This window comes from Pseudorasbora parva, chromosome 14 (assembly GCF_024679245.1).
Source record: "Pseudorasbora parva isolate DD20220531a chromosome 14, ASM2467924v1, whole genome shotgun sequence".
Lineage (NCBI taxonomy): Eukaryota > Metazoa > Chordata > Actinopteri > Cypriniformes > Gobionidae > Pseudorasbora > Pseudorasbora parva.
Window position 1 is genome coordinate 17,819,478 of NC_090185.1, and position 12,438 is coordinate 17,831,915.

At 38.3% G+C, this 12,438-nt stretch overlaps 1 protein-coding gene across 1 annotated transcript in view; it reads right to left on the reverse strand.

The window, feature by feature from the left end:
- Nucleotides 1–12,438, reverse strand: part of ahr1b (aryl hydrocarbon receptor 1b) — a 53,591-nt gene that overhangs the window by 37,942 nt on the left and 3,211 nt on the right. The window lies entirely within an intron of this gene.

Sequence of the window (12,438 nt, forward strand, 5' to 3'; positions counted from 1 at the left end):
CACGGAACAGCTGTGTGCTACTGTCATCATTACGACAGCAAACACCAAACTATTACTACTTGGATATACACTTTTCAATAATTTCAAGTATATTTAGGTTTATAACGGGTCTGGTTATTGATGAACATGAATTGTAGTTAGCGAGTAAAGCAGCAAATTCCTCCATGAAAGATAGCTGCCTCCGTAATAATATTCTGATACGTGCAGTGCGATCAAGTGAAAATCATTGCGTGGCATAAATGATAAATCTATTAGGCGCTCTATTAGCAAAAACGGTTTTCTTCCGGTCTTTTTCAAAACAAAAATTTGCATCGTGAATGATGTAAGCATGCTCCGGCCTGGTACGTTAAGTGCAATGTGAGTGCAGGCCAGTGGGGGAGTGGGGACAATCACGCTCGGGCACTGTACAAGGCAACCCTCAGCCACAAAGTAGTAGGCCATGTAAAATCACAAAGCGGGGTCAGCGCATTCTGAGGATAACAGGGCACAAAAGTCGTTTACTTTCTGCAGGGTCAATAGCTGCAGATCTCAAAACTTCGTGTGGCCTTCAAATTAGCTCAAGAACAGTGCGTAGAGAGCTTCATTGAATGGGTTTCCATGGCCGAGCAGCTGCATCCAAGTCTTACATCACCAAGAGCAATGCAAAGCATCAGATAAAGTGGTGTAAAGCACGCCGCCACTGGACTCTAGAGCAGTGGAGACGTGTTCTCTGGAGTGACGATCACGCTTCTCTTTCTGGCAATCTGATGGACGAGTGGGTTTGGCGGTTGCCAGGAGAACGGTTCTCATCTGACTGCTTTATGCCAAGTGTGGGCTTGTTTTTCAGAGGTTGGGCTTTGTCCCTTAGTTTCAGTGAAATTAACTCTTAATGCTTCAGCATACAAATACATTTGGACAATTTAATGCCCCTAACTTGGTGGGGACAGTTTTGGGATGGCCCCTTCTTGTTCCCACATGACCGTGTACCAGTGCTCAAAGCAAGGTCCGTAAAAACATGGATGAGGGAGTTTGGTGTGGAGAAATTTCACTGGCCAGCCCAGAGTCCTGATCTTAACCCAATAAAACACCTTTGGGATGAATTAGAGTGGAGACTGCGAGCCAGGCCTTCTTGTCTAACATCAGTGCCTGACCTCACAAATGCACTTCTAGAAGAACGGTCAAAAATTGCATTCCCAGAAGAGTTGAAGCTGTTATAGCTGTAAAGGGTGGTCCAACTTCATATTAAACCCTACGGATCAACTTATAATGTTTGCATGGGTTTTACATTCAAAAACATCATAATGAATAAGTATTTTCTATCCTGGTTTTTAGCCTAGCTCTTGAAATGCTTGGTTTTTATGGGTGTGCCATAAGACTTGGAAGTTTTGCATATTATAATGAGCTTAGACTCCAGCAGTACATGTGGGAATTGTTTTGAAAACAGCAACCAGAATGTTTCGCCCACAGGGCTCAAAATATTAATCAAACACAATGATTAATTTCTCATCCACCCGCAATTAATTAGAATGTTATTTTTTATTACTTGACCCATCCGGTGGATATAACCGCGAACCGCATCACTAACACACACACACACACACACACACACACACACACACACACACACACACACACACACACACACACACTAGGGATGCGCGGTATACCGGTACTGGAAAAATACCAGTATATATTTTATTTAAAACGGTACGATATCATGATTTGGCACATTTCGGTATATGCTGCTATTCCGAAGTTCACCGCTAGATGGCAGCGCGCTACCCAAACTGACCCGAAACAACCGGCAAATGTGACAACAACATAGACGAACAAAATGGATAAAGCAGTCGAATCTCACTCAAGATGCCCAAAACGAATTAATAAAGAGAGGAGTAGAAGTGACATTTGTAATGACTTTGCTTATAAAACTGATGAAGAACCATCAAACCTAGCCAAGAAGCATCTGTCACGATCCTGACTTTAAGACTTCTGAAGAGATCGACAGGTCAGTGAACCATTCAAACCATCTCATTTAGACATTTATTTTCTTTTAACACTGATCAACGCACACACATAGCCTAACATAAGATCGAATATCACAATCTCCAGCGTTCGTTTCAACCAATGACATTTAGATCTCATTATATTTGCACGCGTACTATTACACTATTTACATTCACGTTAGACACACCCGACTGTGTTTATGTGAATACTCACTAAAGACGGACATTTGTACATAATTCTGTGTATTTGACTGCTTAAGGAAACTTAATGTGTAATGTGCGAGCGTGACTAAGTGACAGGCGTGTGTGTGTGTGTGTGTGTGTGTCGTATGAGCTCATATCTCCTGTAACTGTTATTACGAAATGCTATAAAATCTCTTGCGTGTTCAAATGATTTCCGTTCTCCATCCCGAGACGAACGTGAAATGTTGAATCGGATTATGCAGATTGCTTTAGTGTAGTGCGATGTCTTTTGAAACCAGAAGCAATTTGCTAATTTTGAGAGATTTTTGCTGAAATTATTTCTCACAAGAAAGTTTTCAAATGACTGATTTGATGTGATAAGCTTTGCTGATTAATTTACTAATAAACATTTGTGGTAATTTCCCACTTTATAAACTCAAAACTTGTATAATTTTTCTCATTCACGTGCAATATACCCGCGCTAATATCAGACCTTGTGGTATCGATTTGATATCGGTACTTCGGTATTAGATTGTGGTACCATACCGAAGCCAAAATTGTGGTATCGAGCCATCCCTAACACACACACACACACACACACACACACACACACACACACACACACACACACACACACACACACACACACACACACACACACACACACACACACACGTTTGTTTTTGTGACATACGGGGACATTCCATTGGCGTAATGATTTTTATACTGTACAAACCCTTACACTGCCCCTACCCCTAAACCTACCCATCACAGGAAACATTCTGCAATTTTACTTTCTAAAAACCCCTAATCCGGTATGATTTATAAACATTTTGAAAAGTGGGGACATGGCCAATGTCCTCATATTACACTCTCTCCTTGTAATACCTGTGTCATACCTATGTCATTATACACATTTGTGTCCTCATATGTCACAAAAACATGCCCCCCCCCCACACACACACACAATTACAGCAGCCAGTGAAACAGTAACATTAAAAAGTCATCACACTGCCCAACTAAATAAAAAACTGATCACTATGATGGTGACATACAAAAATAAACAATTTTCAACACAAAATAAATAAAACGATAAAAACTGTTAAACAGCTGAACAAAAGATATTAAATTGGGAGACAAGTGACCTTCCTTAGTTAATTGAGTTAAAGGTGGGGTAAGTGCTTTCTGGTAACCGTTGTTGATATTTTAAATCACCAAAACAAACACTCCCCTACACCCAAAAAGGGTCTCGGCCCTGTTTAGATAGCTCCGCCCTACACATAAGTAACCCAGGCAACGACTACAGCAGAATCTGTGTGTTACTAATCCAGGTCAAATATTCAACGAAAAAGTCACCCCTACCCTCACAAAAACACAAACCGTTCTCATTAAGAACGCAATAGTACACAAGCACGAGTCCAACTAACGATATATTACAATTATGACAAGATCAGAGTTATAGTGATCACAAAAACACAAACCATTCTCATAAACAACTTGATACTACACAAGCTCAATAGTCCAGCTAACGAAATATTAAAATTATGACCAGATAAGGATTATATAGATCATGAAAAGAGGAAACGGACATATATTAGGAGTAGGGCTGTAACGATACACCAAACCCACGTGTCGGTATCGCATATCGTTACAGCCCTAATTAGGAGTATAGTAACTTACTTGTCGGACACATTTTGTGAGTTGATACAGACAGTGAGGAACGGTGTGGACATGAACGGGTCTTTATCATCGCTGAAGATGGCATATTCAAGTTAGTTCTCGGCTAATGTCCGTCCTGTGTGACTCGTGTGTTTTGAATAATGATGTGCACTGAGCGTGCTCTCTTCTCACTATCAATAGTAGACACGCCCCTTACCTGCTGATTGGCTACAGTTTTTTTTATAGCACTCAGCCCGAGTCAGTTTTGTAAAACGGATTTGAAATAACACTTACCCCACCTTTAAGTGAGCTTCTTGTTTAAAAGTTGAGTAAACTCAAAAACAGCTGTGCAGCAAGTTATGTCAACTTTTCTGTCACAGTGTGGGATGTCATTGAAGTTCATGTGCATGTAAAGGCAGGCTTCCCAATGCTTCTTGCAGTATGGATGGATAGATAGATAGAATTTTTTCAGTGCACTTAATCGCACAGATCATGCTCTCTGCCTAAACTCTGGTCACTAAGTTCACTAAAGTCTATCAAATCCAATTTAAAAGGCAAATGAGCTTCTCATCTTTAACCCCTTAACACCAATATGTCAATTAGGCTATTCTGAGAGGTTAAACTCCACCATCACTGAACAAAAGCCAACTTTGTTTGATGTTCTTTGTGCTATTCACCATTAGCTTAAGAGCCCCAACTGGTCAATGCAAGTGTTTTTGTGAACAGTAGAGCATTTCTTGACACACAAATACTAATCCAAGATAAAGAGCCAATGGCCACACTTTCTTGAACTGAAGAGAGTCTGTCTAATTTGTCTTTCACTGTGGAGGAAATTCTTTCTATTGTATGAATGGGGCGCCTAGCAACCGGAGACGAGGGAAATACAAAAGGACAAAGAGAAAAAAGTGTGCCAATTCAGTCAACTCATGAAAAAAAAGAGAGCTTTGGGTATGACGGCACACGACCTTATAAATAAGAGATTAAGACTACAGAAATTCCCCTTATGGCAACAAACAAACAAACATCTTGCTCTATGATCATCTGAATATGCCATCAACACAATCAATGAAATCACTGAAGACTAAATAGCAGTGTAACACAACCACATCATGCTATCAATGCTAGCATGCTATCAATTTAATATGTAAAATTAGTACAACTTTGTCTTAAAAATGTAAAAATTCTATCTGTCCATCCATCCATCCATCCATCTGTAAAAGCTGTGACAACTCAGCCGAACTTAGCCCCATTCACAACATTTGAGCTCGGGGAGTTCGGTCTGGACTCAATCCATAGAGGACTAATTATGCCTGAACAGAAACTGTTCAAACCAATGAAATCATCAGGGCGGGCTTTAGACGATGACGGACAGATGATAAACAGTAACATAATCATGCACGTCATCAAAGGCGTTTGGATTGAATTTGTTAAAATCCTAAACGACAGCGAGCTTGTTTTGTATATGCATTCACCTTCACTATTTCTCTCTGAAATGATGATCATGTTGGGTAAGTACTCTGTGTATCCTTAAATTCTTTTTTTACAACACCGGAAAAGATTGTTTATTCCAGCGCGCGTGCAGACAGGGTTGCCAAATTTTTACAACAGAACTCACCAACTACTAGCCCAAAACAATAGCTTCTCAGGGGGTTTCTCCAGAAAAAAATGTTGGGTGTTTGGGGGGTAAAATGTGTGTTATTTTGGCATGGTTGACTGCTAAAATTCGCACTCCTGGGTCTATATATCACATAATTTAGGTTGCTTCAACCGGCGGACATGAAAACGCAGCACGCAATGCACGCACGCAAAAAAAACACAGACTTGGCAACAAAGTGGAGTTGAGCTCTGTTGACATTAACAACTAACATTATGCATTGCTTCGTTAGTTGTCTATCCAACTAACGGGTATCTATCCAATTGATGTCTTTTCTGGTTCGGTTGAAACATGCCCCATAATTACGTCCCAATGGAGGTAAAAGACTCACATTCTGACTAGAATTGAGTATGGCCATGTCAGGCTAGTGACAACTAGTCAAGAAGTGATCTTTGCAGAAGGCGTTTTGCGGAAATGTGATCAGAGGTTGATGGCTGATGATTAGAAGAGAGATCTTAAAAAGCAGGATGCTAATTGTGCTAATACACCAGCCAGACTGAAATAATGTTTATGCTTAGATTTCTGTCTTACTCCATAACATCCTTTTTCACTCCGGAGGATTACTTTACTTAGAAAGAGTGGGCAAACCATTAGTCATTTAGTGAGACTATTTAAATAATAAAGATTTAATTTCTACTCATAAAACAACTGCTGAGGATGATGTCACGACACAATACACTTCAATGATATAAAAGAAAGTCGTTTTAATTTTTAAATTAATAAAATAATAAAAAAGTGCCTAATGAGAGAATATGAATGAGTAAACTTGGCAAATGAAGCATAATATAAATTGGCAAAAATGCCAACCAGTGTTAGAAAAAAACAAAAGCAAAACAAAAATAAATGCCTGCCAGTGTTCAAACAAAACAAATAAATGCCTGCCAGTGGAAAAAGCCTGTTAGTGTTAAAAAAAAAAACAAAGCAAAAAAAAAAAAAAAAAAAAGACATTCTGCCAGTGTTAAAACAAAACAAGACAAAACAACAAGAAATGCCTGCCGGTGTTCAAATAAAACAAAACAAAAAACAAATGCCTGCCAGTATTCAAACAAAACATTAAACAAAAGGAATTCCTGTCAGTGTTCAAATAAAACAAAAAACATATGCATGTCAGTTTTCAACAAACAAACAAAAACAAATCAAATGCCTGCCAGTGTTCAAACAAAACACAAAACAAAACGAATAAAATACCTGCCAGTGTTCAAACAAAACACAAAACAAAATGAATAAAATGCCTGTCAGTGTTCAAATAAAACAAAAAACAAATGGTACAATCATAATACAATATTATCTCAGATGACGATAACTGTCTAAATCAAAAATGTATAATACCAAAAAACTGTGTCCGCAATCAAAACCATAGGCATAAATGTGATTATCCCTTTAATACACTTACAATGGCAGCGTTGTTCACATTTATATATATTTTAAGCCAAATATTAAAACAACACAACACTGTTGTTGTGGCATTGAAATAAACAAACCACAGGCATCTGATTCTGTCCAAATGTCTAATGACACAATGAATCATTCTACTCTTTGCTCGGCTAATGAATGCTGGCAAGACCTCGACGAGGCAATAAAATGAGGGAATTATTTCATGTGTTTTTATTTGCGCATTTAACAAATGTCATAACCATAATCTTTCCATAAATCAGTAGAGACTTGCCAAGATGGAGTTCGCAATCCACTATCCATCATGGCGTAATTAATGCCCCGCTCGCTCGCTCATCTCATTTGCTTTCTTATGAGTCAGAGTTCCCATGATGCAGCCCTTCTGAGACAGACTAGAGAGAGGCACTTTTTGGGGGGGTCTTGGCAGTTTAATTGCTGTTGTACAGTATGAAAACTGAGTGAACCGATTGGATTAATATGTGTATGTTATAGTATGATAAATTAATACAGAAAGGAACCAAAACCGGATATATATATTTATAACCTCCTGGCTAAATCACACCCAATGCATGACCTAAATGCACCCAATAAACCCATTTCTTTCCCCAGAATTCCTCAGGAATTAAAAATAGGAAACATGCAGACAAAAACGTTAAGAACCTTGGATGAGCAGAGATAAACAGAAGGAGAGAGATGAGGTAAAAAAACAGGGTAAAGAGCTCCTCTGGTGCCATCTGGTTCTCAATCCTAATTCGTAGGTATCTGGCAGGCATACAAAGATTAAGGATTGCCCTGCGTTAACCTGGGCAACACAAACAATCACAAAAAAATGGGGGAAATATCTTCTAGCCAGAAATCGAAAACCAGATTTAAGCCTAATCCTTTTAAAAAAAAATGTGTACTCATTTAAGTCACAAGAATGAAAAATGCCGATCACAAAAGCTTCAATCATTCATTCATTTCCAGAATGAATGTTGGCCACAGAAGTATTCATTTATTTATTTATTTAATCCCATAATGATGATTGTTGGCCCACAGAAGTATTATTTATTTATTGCCAGAATGAATGTTGGGCCGCAGAAGCATTTATTTATTCATTCATTCAAAATGAAAAAAACAACAACATTTAAAAAAAAATGCATTTCAAAACCATTTGTGGGAAGCAAAGCAAAACAAAACAAAACAGCATTACAAGAATCTAAGCAAATTTGTCCTAAGCATACCTATACCTAATGCATGAGACCGATTATATATAGACTCCAGAACTTAGCTCCATTTCCCAATTCTTAGAGGCATTTTACAGAAAGCTTGAATCTAATATTTACACATCAAATGGCATTTGCTCTGTTTACTCATAACAATGTTTTATTTACGCATAACAAATTATGTTATGTTTCTCTGAAGGATAGAAGAGAGTGGGAGAATGTTACCACTGGTTCCATGACCCGGAGTTGAAGACTATAAATAGAGACAGAAAGAGAGAGAAGAAACAACTCCAAGAAGTGCACTAAGAAGATGAGCAAGTCTAATTGGGGTCTTGTTTTAGTCGCCGTCTCTCCGATAACACAGAAAGCTTCCTGAGGCATTATGAGTGCTGCAAACACTGACCTACATTCAGTCATTCAAAAGTCCCTCCCTCCCAGAGGAGGCCTTCAGAAACGTTTATGCTGATCCAGAGTCAGTCGCTAAGCATATTTAGCTGACAATTCCACAAAAAGATAAAATTTTTCAGTGAAAATTAATCACTGTTTTCACCATTTTTGTTTTGTTTTGTACATGTTTGTAATGACAGGTACTAAGTATTGTCCCAAAAGTCCAAAGCATTGTGGTAATACAGTCATGCCAGCTTTCCGGCTTTCTTCATTAAATTCATTGAAGAGTTATACAATAATGGTTTAGTCTATCAAAAAGCTTTAAATAACTTTTTGCCATCAAAGTCTGATGATGATCTGAGCTGATTTTAGTGAAAATCGGATGAACAAGTCTAGGACAAACTGTTCAAATTCAAACATTCAAAATGTTCAAAATGGTGGGACAATTTTTATGACCGAAAACAACATTAAAATATAGCTGCAAGCATCAATTGTCAGGGCCAAGCACAAAGAAGACAATAACATATGCCAACATGGCTGGGAGTGTCAGACCAACTGCAACAATGAGTCATTAAAGACCTATTAAGATCATTTGAGGTATAATAGCTGTACAATTATAAATACAGTCAATTATAATGATTTAATGGTTTATCACTTTTGACCAATAGGTGGACAGTTACGAAATTGATGTGGTGCGGTCAGAATAAGGGAACAATGACACATGCAAAGTTTGTTGTCAATATGTTAACGCATTTCAGAGATACCGCCTCAAGAGTCATTTCGGCATCATGCCTCAACTTTGTCGCAGGATGAAAATGGTTAGGTTTATCAACGCAAAATCCCATAATGAGAGCCATAACTTTTTGTCTGCATGGTCTGAAGATGATACGATTTGATTTTGGTGAAAAACAGACAAGCAGTCTAGGGCAGGGGTTTTCAAACTTTACGATGCCAAGGACCCCCAAATATAGTGAACCTTTTATGAGGGAGCTAAAACCCATCTATATGTTTTTATGTATGAAAAAAGATACATTTAAATGTAGATAACTAGTAAGTGTACTAGTAAAGCTCACGTATTGCATTAAGAATACAGCCTTACAACCCCAGGGATCAAGATAAAGGGGACTTTAAAAAACTCACTAGAAAGATACAAAGCAAACATACAGAATTAAGTGGAAAGTATGTATTGTATACGGCAAGAAAGGAGAGAAACATTTAGAAATGAAACCGTTCATTTGTTTCATCGTTGACATTATCCATTTTTGCTTGGTCTTTTTATTCACAAAAAAAATTCTGGGGACCCCTTAGAACGTTCTGGAGAACCCCTGGGGGACCCCAGTTTGAAAACCCCTGGTCTAGGGTGAGTAATAACAAGATGGTGGACACAAAGGTTTGCCAAATATAGCAAAATTGGTATCTATGTACTTGGCATTAGCCAAGGAAGACAAGTTTCATTACAATAGGCTAATTTAATCAAAAGTTATTAGCATTTTTCTAAATGTTGTTATATCTTTTGACCACAAAACTTTTTTAATAACTTCAAGGCATGGTGCGAAAGAAACGTACCAAGATATAAGCTAATACTTTCGTGAAATATAGCATTTTGACATAGCGTGATGTTTTGAATTTAAAGAGACCAGTTATGCGCCAAAACGTTCAAAAGTTATATGCAAAAAATAGCACATTTTGTATCTCTGCAGGTAGCCTCAACTCATGGTTGGCATAACACACACCAAGATTGGTCAGAATACGATTCAGCGTTGCGGAGATACAGCCTAAAGGGGATTTTTTTTAGGCACTACATCAAGTTTGTTCGCAAGTTATACGAGAACGGATCGAGCAATCAACTTAAATTCCATAATTTTTTGTCTGCATGGTCTGAAGATGATCTGGTTCAATGTTTGTGATGATCGGAGCAACGGCCTATGAGGAGTTCGACATTTTTTAATGATGTTAAATGACGTCATAGGGCGCAATTGAATCGCCTTGATGTCTTGAGAATTTAGTTTCTAGCTCTTAGGGTTCAAAAGTTATGCACACAAATATAAGTCAAACTTTGGACAGGTGGTGGCGCTAGAGGGATTGAGTTAGAGACTCCAAATTTCTATGGTGAAACTGTCATCTATGAGTGTGCCAAATTTTAGAACTTTTTACCATACGGTTATATGGGCTGCCGTAGACTCAAGAGCGGAAGAAGAATATTAATAACAGGAACACCAACAATTACAATAGGTGCCTAATAAAATAGATGTTTACTTTGTCATTTTTTGTTTTTGTTTTTAAATTTAACAACTTGCTCTTCTTCTAAAACAACTTTCCTTTTCTGGTGACATTACCAAGTCCTCCCTTCCGAATTCCTGTCATATAGAGACCTTATTTCACAATCCAATCAGTTCCTGATGAATAAAAGTCTTATTTGTTTCACTTGGAAATCAACCTATGAATGTTCTTAGAAAAAAATTTAACATAAAAAAACTCTGAACCCAATTTGAAATCACCAGAACGATGATTGTTGGACACAGAAGCATTTAATTTATTGCCAGAAATACTTCAAGACATCAAACTCCCTTTGGAAACCAATGATTACGCTTGAAAGTAAATTGAATGACAATTTATAATAATTATGCCCAGAATAACATCAACAACATTGCCATTGATGTGGCAAAGACTATAACCGTCAGTGACATCGTTGAACAATCAGTCATTTTTGTAAAGCAACAACACAAGACGATTCATAAGCTCAGCTACAATTCATCTAGATCCCTCAATCAGTCGTTCCCGTTCACCTGAACAGCCATTTTAAACCCCACTTCCTTAAATAAACACACCCCTCCATTTTATAAATTCTTTAAGCTCGTTATGTTGAATTATTTATGCCTCAGAGGAGGCCCGTTCCCGCAGTGCAGCGCAGCACGTCCACGCTCAATTCGAGAGTCACAGAGACAATGACATATTTTTCCAATAACGCCGCAGTTTCAGACGCAGATTTGCTCTGAGTGTCGCTTGTGGTCCGAATGGAAAGAAAGAGTCGTCCATGAGCTTCTGGACTCACACGATCCACCTCTGTAACCGCGTGGTCGTACTGTTCTGATGTTCCCTTCATAAGATGGAAGGGAAGGACGAATGGATAGAACGGTCAACCACAGCTTCGGCCAGAAGCTTTGTGTGTGAATACAGAAAACGCATGTTGAAGTGCTGACGCTGGAGCTTTCCTACACTCCAGCCTCCAAACATAACAAATTAAACTGCTGAGGGAGACGAAGCATCACAAATGTGACTAACAAGCAAAACAACAAAACAAATTGAATCAGTGCGTAAATATGGGAACAGACATACATATTTATGGGGAAAAATGACCAGTATGTGTGTCTGTTTATCTACCCTAAATATAATTATAATTACTACCTAATATGCTTGTTTGTTGACCCGTTCGTGCATCTGTCTATCTTTTTTTATGTCCATCTATTCATTAATCTATATATTCATTTGTTTGCTTATCTGTTTGTTCGTTCATCTTTCCACCTGTTTATCAGTTAATTTATTATTGTATATATTTGTTGTTTATTCATCTCTATATCTATTTGATTAGAGTCAGAACAAAGATATTAATAAAGTCTACATCTATTTATTATTGTCTGTCTTTCTTTGTCTGGCTGTTGTTTATCTGTCTGTCTGTCTGCCTACCTGTTGTCTGTCTGTCTGCCTGCCTGCCTGTTGTCTGTCTGTTGTATGTCTATCTGCCTGCCACGTGTCTGTTGTATGTCTGTCTGCCTGCCTGTTGTCTGTCTGTTGTATGTCTATCTGCCTACCTGTTGTCTGTCTGTCTGTCTGTCTGCCTGCCTGTTGTCTGTCTGTTGTATGTCTATCTGCCTACCTGTTGTCTGTCTGTCTGTCTGCCTGCCTGTTGTCTGTCTGTTGTATGTCTATCTGCCTGCCTGTTGTCTGTCTGTCTGTCTGTCTGCCTGCCTGTTGTATG